Below are 12,644 nucleotides of genomic sequence, written 5' to 3'. Positions count from 1 at the left end.
GCCGGTGTCTGTTGTATTCCTTGGATGTTTTTAACACATTTTAAAGTTTTTGTTAAGTTCTACCTGTTTTTTTTTTAAGGCCAAACATGTTACACTTGTGTCTTTTGAGGAGTCAATAAAAAGTTATCAACTGTGACTGAATATTATTTATTGATTTATATAGCGCCATCATATTCTGCAGTGAATAGAATATAACAAGTACCACATCACATAACAACAATTTGGACTTACAGAAACAAAAGGCGAAGACAGACGTGCTCTAATGAGCTTACAACCTAGAATACCACTGTGTTTTCTGACTTTGTTAATGTCCAGAAGGTGATCTGCATCTAATCAATGGAAAATATTATAATTTCATTTGGGTAAGATTTGGATTATAACACGCAAAATGTCTTGCAGATCTGATATGGCAGAAAGTAACATATGTCCATTCAAGCTTCAGTAAATCCTAGTGATTAACAAGGAACAGGGGACGAGTAAAAATATTAAAATTAAGATATATCTACATTAAAGCATTTTCTTCAGTGTTGTAATACAACAACTACAAAAAATCTAATCAGAAACAATTACTATGAACATATTTTATAAAACTATGAGAAAGTACTAAATATAAATATAAAACAAGAAACTACAATAGGGGATAAGTATAAAAGGTTAACTGCTTGAAAGATAGTCATCACCTCACAAACCAATAGAATGTTCCTGCTCCTTGGACCATTTCATTAGTATCTATGGTGATATAACCTTCAATGCATTATGGATGCCGCAAAATTCAAGATGGACATATTTTTTCTTAAAGGTTTTATTACTACAAAGATGCGGGGTAGCAGAAATAAAAGCGAATGGACAAATCAATGAAGAACTAAGGAACCGATTTTTGTTTTTATGAATACAACTCATATGTATGGAGTTGTGTAATACCTGCAGCTATTGGCACGGAGACTGTATTGATCCTCTGATCGTATGATCTCTCATACTCTCCCCTGCATGCTGTGTCTGACATCACTACCTGTATGCTGGATCAGTCTGCACACGGCAGGGAGGAAGAGAAAGAGCCCACTCTTACAGGTAAGTGGTGTGGACAGGGGCACAGGAAAGCTGTTTGCACTGGCAACCTGTTTTGGGGCAAAGATGGCAGGTTGTTTGGGGGCACTGGCAATCTCAGGATAAAAGATGGCACAAACAAGCTGTTTGGGGACACTGACAAACCAATGCAAAGATGGCACAGACAGGCTGTTTGGGGGCACTGGCAATCTCTTTCGGGACAAAAGATCGCACGAACAAGCTGCTTGGGGACAGGAATAGCACTCACAAGCAGTATGGGGCAAAGCTAGCACTGTGGGACATGTTTCTTTGGGAAGTCAGGGGGGCGAGTTTTGCACCAGGTCCCTGTGGTTTCTAGTTACGCCCCCTGGTCGCATAGAATTTCAGGTACATTCTTCCCTGGTTCAAAAAATAAAGTTTAAACTAATTAGAAGGATGGCCTTGATAGAAAATGGATGGACAGTTTGAGGGCATTTTGGTGACCACAAGTAACATGTCACATTAGAATATTTCTGATCTTAATTGTAGGAATACTGTGTAATATGAAGTGTTTTACAATTACATCAAACTTCATGGTTGTTAAAAGATAACAGTGTGAACACATTATGTTCGAAAAAGTGTTATACAGATGCTCATTTTAATTTAGCATATTTTCACATGTTATGGTCACCTTGCTTTTATGGCAAGTAGCCTTAGACTCTACAAACATCTGAAGCTATTTTAGTAGCATTTGTAAGACATGAGGAAGATTACTGGAAAAATAATTTCACTAAACATATTCTCTATATGCATACTTCTGTTTCATATTCTATATTCATCATATTCTATATTCATCATTCTATAATATACTTGTGTGTGGTAGATTTTATTGTATTATATTGTGTTTAAATGATTATTGTATGGAATATTTGTATTTGGACATTACAGACTTTTAAATATACCACTCCTTGTCAGACATTCAGATTCATAATTATTTCTCCTTAACTTATTATAACACAGACCATCCAATAAACCGAGTGTGCATCCAGGTACATCAGTCAAACACCTGGCAGCTGTTTAGGTGGCCCAAAAGATAAACAATGTGGCCCCTAAGTTAAGCCTGGGCCTGAGACAGCTGCCTCTTTTGCCTCGAGTTCCTGGGTCAATTTGGCAGCCTGGAAATATAACTTACTGTTATCTTTAATCTGCAAATGTTAAACTGATCTCCTCTATTTCACATTTATGTTGTCCCACGTGAAATTCTAAGTATTAATATTGTCCTTCAAATATTGGAACTAAAGACATTTTGGTTGGATCAATACAATCAATCCATGAGGCAGCTTGCTTGGACAACATCTTAATATATTTATTATGGTTCTTTGTGACAGTAGTGCTGTTTTTTTGCCTAAAAAACTTCTATTTCCAATTATCTTGATTGTGGCCATTCCCAGGAACCCTCTGGGCTTGCCTTGGAATCTTCGGGTGAATAGTTCCTTCCCTGGGTCTCTCGGTTACTTTCCTTCTTCTCTGGGCATGGGAGTGACATTTTGCTCATGCTCGTTCCCTGCCACTTATGGCTAGTTCCCAGGTATTTCGGTAACCTTTTCTACTTATATACAGATTTTAAGTATGTCAGTCTATGAACCTAACTTGATCATTAATGCTTGAGATTTGTTTCAATTGGATGTATCTGTTTAATTATTCTAAAACTGATCAAAACAAGCAACTAGGTTTTATAAAAACATTTACTATAAATAACTGCAAACACTAAAAGGGTATGTGACCTTATAGTTGCAAAATGATCATCTCCTGAATCCCAAAGGTCCCTGCACTTCATAGGTTCTCCAAGACAGGCTCTCCTGCAGATATTGCTAGAGTAGGTGCGACCGATAAATATAGCATATTTCTATTGTTTGCTGTCCAATTACTTTTATTATTAGACAGGAAATTCCACTAGAATCACAGGGAACTTCAGCAATGCTTCCAATATGAGTCATATCCCTTTATCTAAGCTTAACATACCACCGCTGCGGACCTTCTTTTATTCTCCACTATACCAAAGCCTATCATTTTGAGCATCAGGAAAATGACGTACGACCGAAGCAGGCACTATAAAAACCAGCTGATGGCAATTTTTGCTAAAAGCTAACATTATTTATTACATTTATTTATCTGAAACATAGTTTTTTTTGTCATGAATATTGTAGCTCTAGCAGCCTCTAACTTTTCATGCATGGATTTGAAATACTGTAAACCTTTTTTCTGCAAGGGACATCAGCACTGAACGGGAACAGCTATATACTTCACTTTATTATTTTGTAAAAGGACCCATCGATTTCAGGGTCTAAAAAAAAAATAAAAATAAAATAAATAATAAAAGCTTCACCCGCCTAAAGATGAATCGGATGAATTCCCAGTCCGAATTCACTTAGGAAAATGAAGAACCAACCCCAGTGACCTTTTTCTGCAAGAAGCGAAAAGTTGGCCCTGCATAAGGAATTGTTATTGCGGAGAGGTTCTTGAAGGTCATCTCACCAATTTATCTATATATTAAGCCGGGCCCGCTCAGACGCTTGGATGAGGAGTCTGGCATGGCTCGGGCGTTTCACAGTGTCAACATTGACATTTTAGCAGTGCTCAAGACAGTGGGGACACAGTTTATAGGTGATTGGTCTGCACGTAAGAAGTACCTACAGACTCGGGGCTGGCAAGTGACACAAGGGATATGGGGGTAGTCATAGCACCCGATATCTGAAATGGCCAAAAAGGGACACTTCTGTTTAGTGGTATGGCTGGGGACAGGGCTTTTACAAGACTTTGTCACGCATTGATTTACGCAATCAAGTAAGGCATTAAAAAGAAGAATTATATATTGTATTTACATGCAGTATATCCTGACACGCATTGACTGCAGTTTATAGACATTGGGGCTGCAGAAAACTGATGCACGAACACCCAGCAATCGTTCAAAGCTTCTATAAAAGAGGGGCATCAGAAAAGAAAAGGATGGGCAGAGAGGTTTAGGTCTTAAAGAAGAACACTGGAAAAGTATGGATACTAGAAGAGAGGTATACATTATATAAGTTCATACAAGACCTGAAAATTTCAGTCACTCAAAGAGAAAGACATCGCGATTACGCCTTCATAATGCATGTTACGGCCAGTGAATTGAAACATAAAACATTACTGGGTTATTGAGTATGTCTCTTTTGTCTGGTTGTCTTGTTACGAGATTTTTAAAATCTAACAATATTAAGATTTTTCTGTTGGGTAAAAGAGACAATGCTTTGTGTTTTCTATTTCCCACCTAGACTCATATATTTTCATCCATTTCCATACAGGATAGACTTTCTGAAGCATCAATGTCTATAACACTTCAAAATGAGCTTTTACTAAAACCTAACATAGTTTGTTGCCCCAAAAAATCAATATGGGTTTTTCTCTTAAAATAAAGATATTCAATCAAACTAATGTTTCACTGCTGTATCAGACAGTTAAAAAGATCTACAGAAAAAGAAATCATTATCTAAATGAATCCAAGCATTAACAGAAAAATGGAAATGTCATGGAACTAAAAGAATACAAAAAAAAAATGTAATCTGAGATACAATGTTCTAAAACCCTTAATTTTAAATTACCGGTATATTTATGGGTCAATGTATAAGCAAAATAGCATTGAGCAATATGTGTGTGTGTGCCAAAAATGAAAAATAAAAATAACAGTGAGAGTCTAGTATTACTACTTTAAAGGAACACTCATCCTCGTCTTTTCACACAACCTTTATTATACCTGTTTGGTGGTTCTGTACATTCTCTAAGTATGTAAATACGATGAGTGGTTTGGAGAGAAATCCCAGTTAACGCAAAATAGACAGATATTTCTTTCTGCTACAGTTGTCTTGGAAATATTATTTCGTAGAACTATATGGCAAGTCCAACAGTTAGTTAAAACATAATACTGGATCCATTACAGATCTTCAGATAGCACTATTAACCCCTTAATGACAATTGCCGGTCCTGGCACGGCACGGAAAAGCATGTGCTTTACGACAATTGACGTGCCAGGACCGGCACGTCTTTAAACGGGTGCAGAAAGCGATCTACTATCGCTTTCTGCACCCAAAAAGCGTTGCTGAATGCCTCGACCTCGAGGCATTCAGCAACGCCGCGATCGGCACGAAGGGGCCATCTCTGGCCCCTCCACGGGGCGTCAACATCCGCCATACTTTGTATGGCGGCGGACGCCCGTTTTAAAAGCGTTTAGGAGGCGATCGACGATCGCCTCCTAAACTTAAATGGTGTCGCTGGAATGCCTCGATCAGGAGGCATCCAGCGACACCAAACACTAACCTTTTGATGGGCTGTGACCGCTCCGGAGAGCGGTCACAGCCGCAGCTGCCGGCAATCTTCGCCATCAAGGAAGATGGCCGCCGTCCTGTAACAGGAACCACAAATTTTAAAAGTTCGCTAGATGGTCCAGACCATCTAGAGAACTTTGGCTCCACTTGCAGGTTGAATACAGGTACTGCATTCACCATGCAAGTCAATGGAGCCCAGCTTTCTAATCACAGTGTGATTAGTAAAAATAAATTAAAAAATAAAATAAAATTAATAATAATTAGAAAAAAATATAAAAAAAACAGTAAAATGTAAAAATCATTTCCCACTGATGTCACTATCAGGGGAACCTCCAAGTTGAAAAAAAATGTTAAATTTTTTTAAAAAAATAATAATAATAAAAAAAAAATTAGCATATTAGCTTAAAACAATTCTCGCATGGAAAGAGTTAAAATACTGGCATATTAAATGCCCGTGGGGTGTCTACTTTTAAAAAATGTATGATTTGATGGGGTAAATTGAATGGGCCAGGTTCAACAACGTCCCAATTAACACTGGGGGAAGGATGGCCACACATCTAATTTCCAATTAGAAAAATGCACACGTACCAAATGTGGCCTTTTAGTTCCCCCAAAAAATGACAAACCCATGCATGTGGGGTATCACTGCACTCAGGAGATGTTGCTGAACACATTATGGGGTGTCGTGTGACAGCGGCATATACCAGGAGCTGTAAATTCATACATAAAGTAGGTGTGTGTGGGAAAAATACACACACAAAAATATTACTGCAAACTTTGAAAAAATGCTGGTGGTAAAATGTGTGCATGCAAAGAGTTAAAATACCAGCATTTAAAATACCCTGTGGTGTCTAGTTTTGAAAAATATATGGTTTTGTTGGGCACACTGAAATGGCCCGGCTCAAAGATGTACCAAATAGGGCATGGGCAGTGGATCCCAAATGCCAAAGTTCAACATTGAAAAAAGCGCATGCCCCAAATGTGGCCCTTTTGCCCGAAAACAGCCAGGCAAAATCATTCATGTGAGGTATCGCTGTACTCAGGAGATGTTGCTGAACACATATTGGGGTGTTTTGTGATAGTGACATATACGAGAACATTTTAATTCATACCTGAATTAAAATGTGTGTGGAAAACCAAATGCAAACAAATGACTACCACAAAGTTTGACAAAGACTGGTGGTAGATATGGTGCATGGAAAGAGTTAAAATACTAGCATTTGAAATACCCTGGGGTGTCTAGTTTTCAAAAATATATGGGTTTATTGGGCACACTGAAATGGCACGGCTCAAAGATGTACCAAATAGGGCATGGGCAGTGGATCCCCAAATGCCAAAGTTCAACATTGAAAAAAGCGCATGCCCCAAATGTGGCCCTTTTGCCCCCAAACAGCCAGGCAAAATCATTCATGTGAGGTACCGCTGTACTCAGGAGATGTTGCTGAACACATATTGGGGTGTTTTGTGATAGTGACATAAACGAGAACATTTTAATTCATACCTGAAGTAAAATGTGTATGACAAAACAAATGCAAAAAAATGACTACCATAAAGTTTGACAAAGACTGGTGGTAGATATGGTGCATGGAAAGAGTTAAAATACTAGCATTTGGAATACCCTGGGCTGTCTAGTTTTCAAAAATATATGACTTGATGGGGTAAATTGCATTGGCCGGGTTCAAAGATACCCGAAATGGCACAAGGGGGGAAGAATTACCAGATTTGGAAAAAATGGCTTTGAAATAGCAAAACGCTACCTGTACTTATTGCCCCATAATGGGTAGAAAAAAGCAAAAAAACATAAAAACATTGGGTATTTCTAAACTCAGGACAAATAGTAGAATCTATTTAGCAGGTTTTTTCATTACCTTTTATAGATGAGTAAAAGATTTTTCAACTAAAAGTTAGAAACAGTCATTTTTTTCTAAATTTTTCACCATATTTTATAATTTTTTTAATAGTAAATAATATGATACAATCAAAACAATGTCATCTAAAGAAAGCCCTTCTTGTCCTGAAAAAAACAATATCTAATGTGTGTGGGTTCAGTAAACGGGAAAGAAGAAAATTACAGCTAAACACGAGCAGCGCAGAAATGTTAAAAAGGCCATTGTCACAAAGGGTACAAAAAGTAAAATCAGCCTTTGTCTCGAAGGGGTTAAATAGCAAACAATAGTGAAGACATCATACTTTGTTTACTGTAAGATGGGGGGTGGGGTGATTACAGAAGCCTTCCTATGTACCTTATGTTGTTGATGGGTGGTAGTATGATGTTAATTCTCATGCCACCTTTATAATGTGCCAAGCATTGTTTTTTTGCGAATCACAGGACCACAGATAAGCTATTCTTCTGCAGCTCTGGAGATGCAGTTTCTCCATAAGGTAAGTCATTCATTTACTTCCATTTTAAAGAATGCAAAATAACTCCTTCATGACAGAGGATGTACTTTTACAAGCAAATTTCTGGCCAAATCTGCCATAATATTAACTTTCTTTGGTTTTTGTAACAAAAGCTTGTGTGTTACAATGTTACTTGTGTGTTACAATGTGATCAGCAAGCAGGGCTCCAATAATTGCAATCAGCCAGCAAGGGGGAGCAGTGCCTGTCCTCAAGTGAACTTCCAGTGGTTGTCAGCAATACTACCCACCGGAAGGGAAGATGTCCCTGCCGCTGCAACAAAGTAAGGACATACAGGTACATCCTAAGGGGACTCAATGGGTTAAAAATCGAGAAGCAGTAAAAACATTTTGGAATATTTACAAACTGAAGGGTCTACACCTACTTAGGTTTAACCATGGTTAAACTTATTTATTTCAACTACAATAGCTATAGCTTCAGGGTTTTTTTCAATTCTGTAATTCTTTTGAGGATATTTGCTTTCAAAGTAAGGGGTCATGTTACTAAAACAGTGTTCATTTACGGATGGCGCCAAGACATAATTCACAGGTTATGCTGCCCCTGCTTTTAACTCAACTCCCTTCTCACCCTCTCACAAGGGCTGCTACTTAGAGGAAGTCAAGACCATTGATGCCGATACTATAAACATAAAGCTAATACAAATTGATTTACAAAGAATACAGAATCTTGAAATATTAGCATTTAGGAAAGTGATATATATGTTCTTTATATTAAAGACTGTTGGTGCTCCACCATTTTGGCATGATTTTCACATTTAGAAAACAAAAAGGTTGTTATCAGAATTACTTGAAAATTATGTGGCAACTCTCGATGCTAAATTATAGCCTTTATTACACCAGCCAAGAAATGAAATTAATAATAAACATCTCAAACGGTAAATGCCGCCACTAAGAGGTTAACCGTGAAGAAATAAATGATACAGAAGAGCCAGCAAACTACCTTTTCTGGTTCCACTGTATCATTTATTGTTTTCAATGATTCAGAAAGTGAAGTTTGCTTCAATCTAGCTGTCAATCACAGTGGCTTAGTTTAGAAGAGGTATATAAAAATTTCTGGCACACAGCCCAGTGATACCATCATAGGACTTGGCTGTAAAATTGATGTACAATGTAACAACTCGGTAATAAGCCAGAATGGGAGCTAAAATGGATATGATGCTAAAGATCAATACGCTGCTAACCAAGTAGTCTGTAACTGAGCGTGGGGAAATGCAGAATTCAAATGGGTGTGGATAGTGTACAGGTAGAGTATCCCTTATCCAAATTTTTTTTTTTCAGATAAAGTGTATTCAGGACTGGGGGGGGCTTGCAGGGAAGAGATCTCTCTCCTGTAGTCAGTAGATCCTTTCTCCCGCTCCTTTTCAGCTTCTGCCTGCTGTCCACTACGTTGTTGAGGCTTCTCCCTGCAGTCTCGGAGCGCTTCCGTTCCGTTGTTCAGGCTTCCCCAGAGAACTTCTGCTCCCTTTTTCGGACCAGAAGCGATCTGGAGAAGCCTGATCAACAGAGGTCGGGAGGGCTGAACAACAGAGCAAACACAGGTGAGAAGACTCATCCATTATCCGAAATGACCCCTTATCTGAAATACTTCTGGTCCCAAGACATGAGGATAATGTGAATTATGACTGAAGAATAGATCTCAGTTCCTACACATATGATGCAGCACGATTCAGAGATAACATATAAACCAGCGTGTTGTTAAGATAATCCTTACCCAAGATCACTATGCTGCCCAATTTATCAATTGGTTTAATAATCTCTTTATCAGAACCCAGCTATATTGCTTAGATTTTGTGATAATACTATGGGCTCTGATGATGTTGAAAAAATGTTTATACTCTCAAATTACCATGACGATTAGTAAATCCATTGTACACATTAATTAATATGCAATGATTATGGGAATAGTAGATACAACTCAGAATGTTCCCTTTAAGACTTGAACTGTTTTATACCTTCCAAATAGAAAAGGCATGCAGGGCAGAATGATCAAAAATGAAAGGTAATATGAAGGTCTCTAGCTAATAATAACCAATATGAATCAGGCAGTGTTAGATAAGGCAGAGCACTATTTTGATGAAGTTGTAGGAGAATTTAATAACAATGATGAAACACTGCCTTTATAACTTCAGAAATTTGATACGTGTGATGGCGGTGACCTCTTTGCCGAATTAGATCTTCTGCTGTCTCTCAGATAATATGCTACATAGAAGGAGACTTAATAGAAGTTTAGCCCTTATATATTAAAGGAACACGTATCTAAGTATAGATGTCTTATTTTCCAACTCTAGATAAAAAGGAATGCTTACATGTATTTGTATGCCATGAAATACACTGTGGTCAATCCAAAATTGACTCCAAAGTCCATTTTACTATTAATAATATTAGAGTGTTCCCTGAAAAGGTTCTTGGACCACTAAAATGGAGAGGAAGCCAACAACTGCTTTTCTTCAGCTCTGCCACAGAGTACAGTGTGCACGTTACAACTTATTTAATGGGAATTCTTCTGGTACAAAGACTGCCTTAAGGTTTGGCTGCATTTTACAAAAAAAAATTTGGCCCATAACGACAGACATTCGATCCATCTAATCTGCCTACTTTTTCACATGTGAGATTGCAACCTAATGGGTGCCTAAACTGTTCAGATTATTTCGAATGAATAGAAACTGCCAAGTATTTTCCTTGTACCGAGCTATTCCCTATAAAATTATCATAGGATTCTCCCAGCTGAGCCCCACATCTATTAGAATAATACAAGGAAAGTTTTGTCTGTTTGATGATTACAAAATACGAAGGAGTCATTTGTTACCTGTCTCTAAATATCAGATGCATGCTTCATGATGTAAAATTTTGGTGCCATGTCATCAGTAGGCTATATACAGGAATGAGCATGTAAATATCAGTAGGACATATACAGGAATTTAAATAAAGTGCACTTAACAGCTGTAATAGTAGCACAATTAGATATCTACTGAACTGAAAACTGTATAACCTTAAAGGGACACTCCAGCCATCATATGCAGTTTTATACATATGATAGCTGTGTGGTCCCTTTAAATGTTCATGCATGAGGGCATTGTGTATCTGTGCCCCCCATCTGATAAATGCCCAGCAGGAGATGCATTCGTCAGAATGCATCTCCCTGCACGTGGTATACTCATCTTCCATCAGCTCCAGCACCGTCCTTGCAGGGGTCTAGACTCCAGTGCGCATGTGTGAAATCTTCCCATTGAGTTAATTGGAAGCACTTTCCAGCCACTGATTGGCAGCTTCAAGAAGCCAATCAGTGGCATGAAAAGTTGGAGAAAGAAGGCAGTTTTGCAGCATGGCTGCAAATTCCGTGTCAGTTAAGTTGTTTATTTTTTTATTCACAGAGTACTTCAATATGCAATATTCTATGGTAGGGGTGTCAGGGACTGTCATTAGACTGTCCCTTTAAAATCTATTTAGGCATCAGTTCTGAACCATTGAAATGTCCCAAAGGAAGGGTGGATAGTAGCAAAAATGAGAGGAAACGCTTTCACAAAAACTCCATCTGGAACCAAAATACTCCAATTAAAAACAACTTGGAAATACGTCAGCCCTTCTTTTATAAAAAAGAAAAAAACATCCTGTATGTAACAACTGGAAACTGACTTGTCTCTCACTAACAACGCAAGCTGGAGGAGCTGTGAGGACACAAAAGATTATAACAAAAACATTAAAATACATTTAAAAAAGGCGATTCCTCTTAGTGTGTGTTTATTAAGAAGGTAACAGTTTATTGCGTACCACTAACACAATCCACACCACCAATTAACCATTAGCCACAACAAAACACCAGAACGCTTTACAACTTTACATAAAACTGTTCTACTGAGTGACCGTTTAGTGGTACGTGGTTAAGCTGCAGGTAAATTGTGGACAATTCAGGTCATTCCCACGGCTATAATGTTAATAGTAAATAACATTTATTGACACATGAGAAGAATTTTATAAAATTAGTACTTTAAAGGGACATCCAGTGCCCCTATCCAGCCCAATCAACGATGAACTTATATTAAAGTACTTTAGTTTGCATTCTCTAGCATCAAAAACACACGTACATGAAGGAGCAAGTAAGTCCGTATTGGGTGCCACGTCTGGCTTCTTGAATCAGTGTCGCTCCTGTTGGAATCAATGGAATCCTTCTCCGCGCATGCATGCAGGGGATCTCATTTGAAAACCTAGAACTCTTGCGGGAACTAGCACTGGAACTGGTTGGCAGTTGAGAATAGCGTGGCCGCTACCAAGCGAGTGATGTGTTCGGCTCGGCCAAGAAGTTGGGTGGATAAAGAGGCAAATGCGTGGGGAAAATGATCATTTTAAGGGTACACTCAGCTATCATATCATATGCATTCCTCCTCACCTAATATTTCTGTAAGTCAATTATTTTACATCCTAATTGTTATGTCCTCTATACCCATTGTACAGCGCTACGGAATATAATGGCGCTATATAAAGCAATAAATAATTAAAGCTGGAGCCTCTAAAGTCCAGCATAAATGTGCATACTACATTGTGCTATCCGTTATGGTGGCCTTCAGCTCAGAAACTGGAAGACAGCACAAATACAGACTACTGCTTTGTCAACGAGAAAAGCACTGCGATGTCTACTAGTTCGCAGTTACTGCAGTATGTGCAGAAGTGTGGGAGAGGTACTTCCTTTATGATCATAGTTTCCTCTTCATAGAAAGTCAGGATATGTGATTAAACCGATAAGTCCCGGTCAAATTCCTGCATGAAAAGGCATCAAAGATGAAGCCGCCCAAATGCCCCAGGTGTGTTTACATTGAAGCATCCCTGCCCCCAGCATGTAAACCAGTCCAA

General features: G+C 38.3%; 1 protein-coding gene across 2 annotated transcripts in view; it reads right to left on the bottom strand.

The window, feature by feature from the left end:
• The window catches only part of LOC128496678 (probable acyl-CoA dehydrogenase 6), a 56,179-nt gene that overhangs the window by 42,648 nt on the left and 887 nt on the right, over positions 1 to 12,644 (bottom strand). The gene's annotated exons all lie outside the window — the stretch shown is intronic.

Source organism: Spea bombifrons, chromosome 5 (assembly GCF_027358695.1).
Source record: "Spea bombifrons isolate aSpeBom1 chromosome 5, aSpeBom1.2.pri, whole genome shotgun sequence".
Lineage (NCBI taxonomy): Eukaryota > Metazoa > Chordata > Amphibia > Anura > Pelobatidae > Spea > Spea bombifrons.
This window is presented reverse-complemented; position numbering and strand designations above follow the sequence as displayed.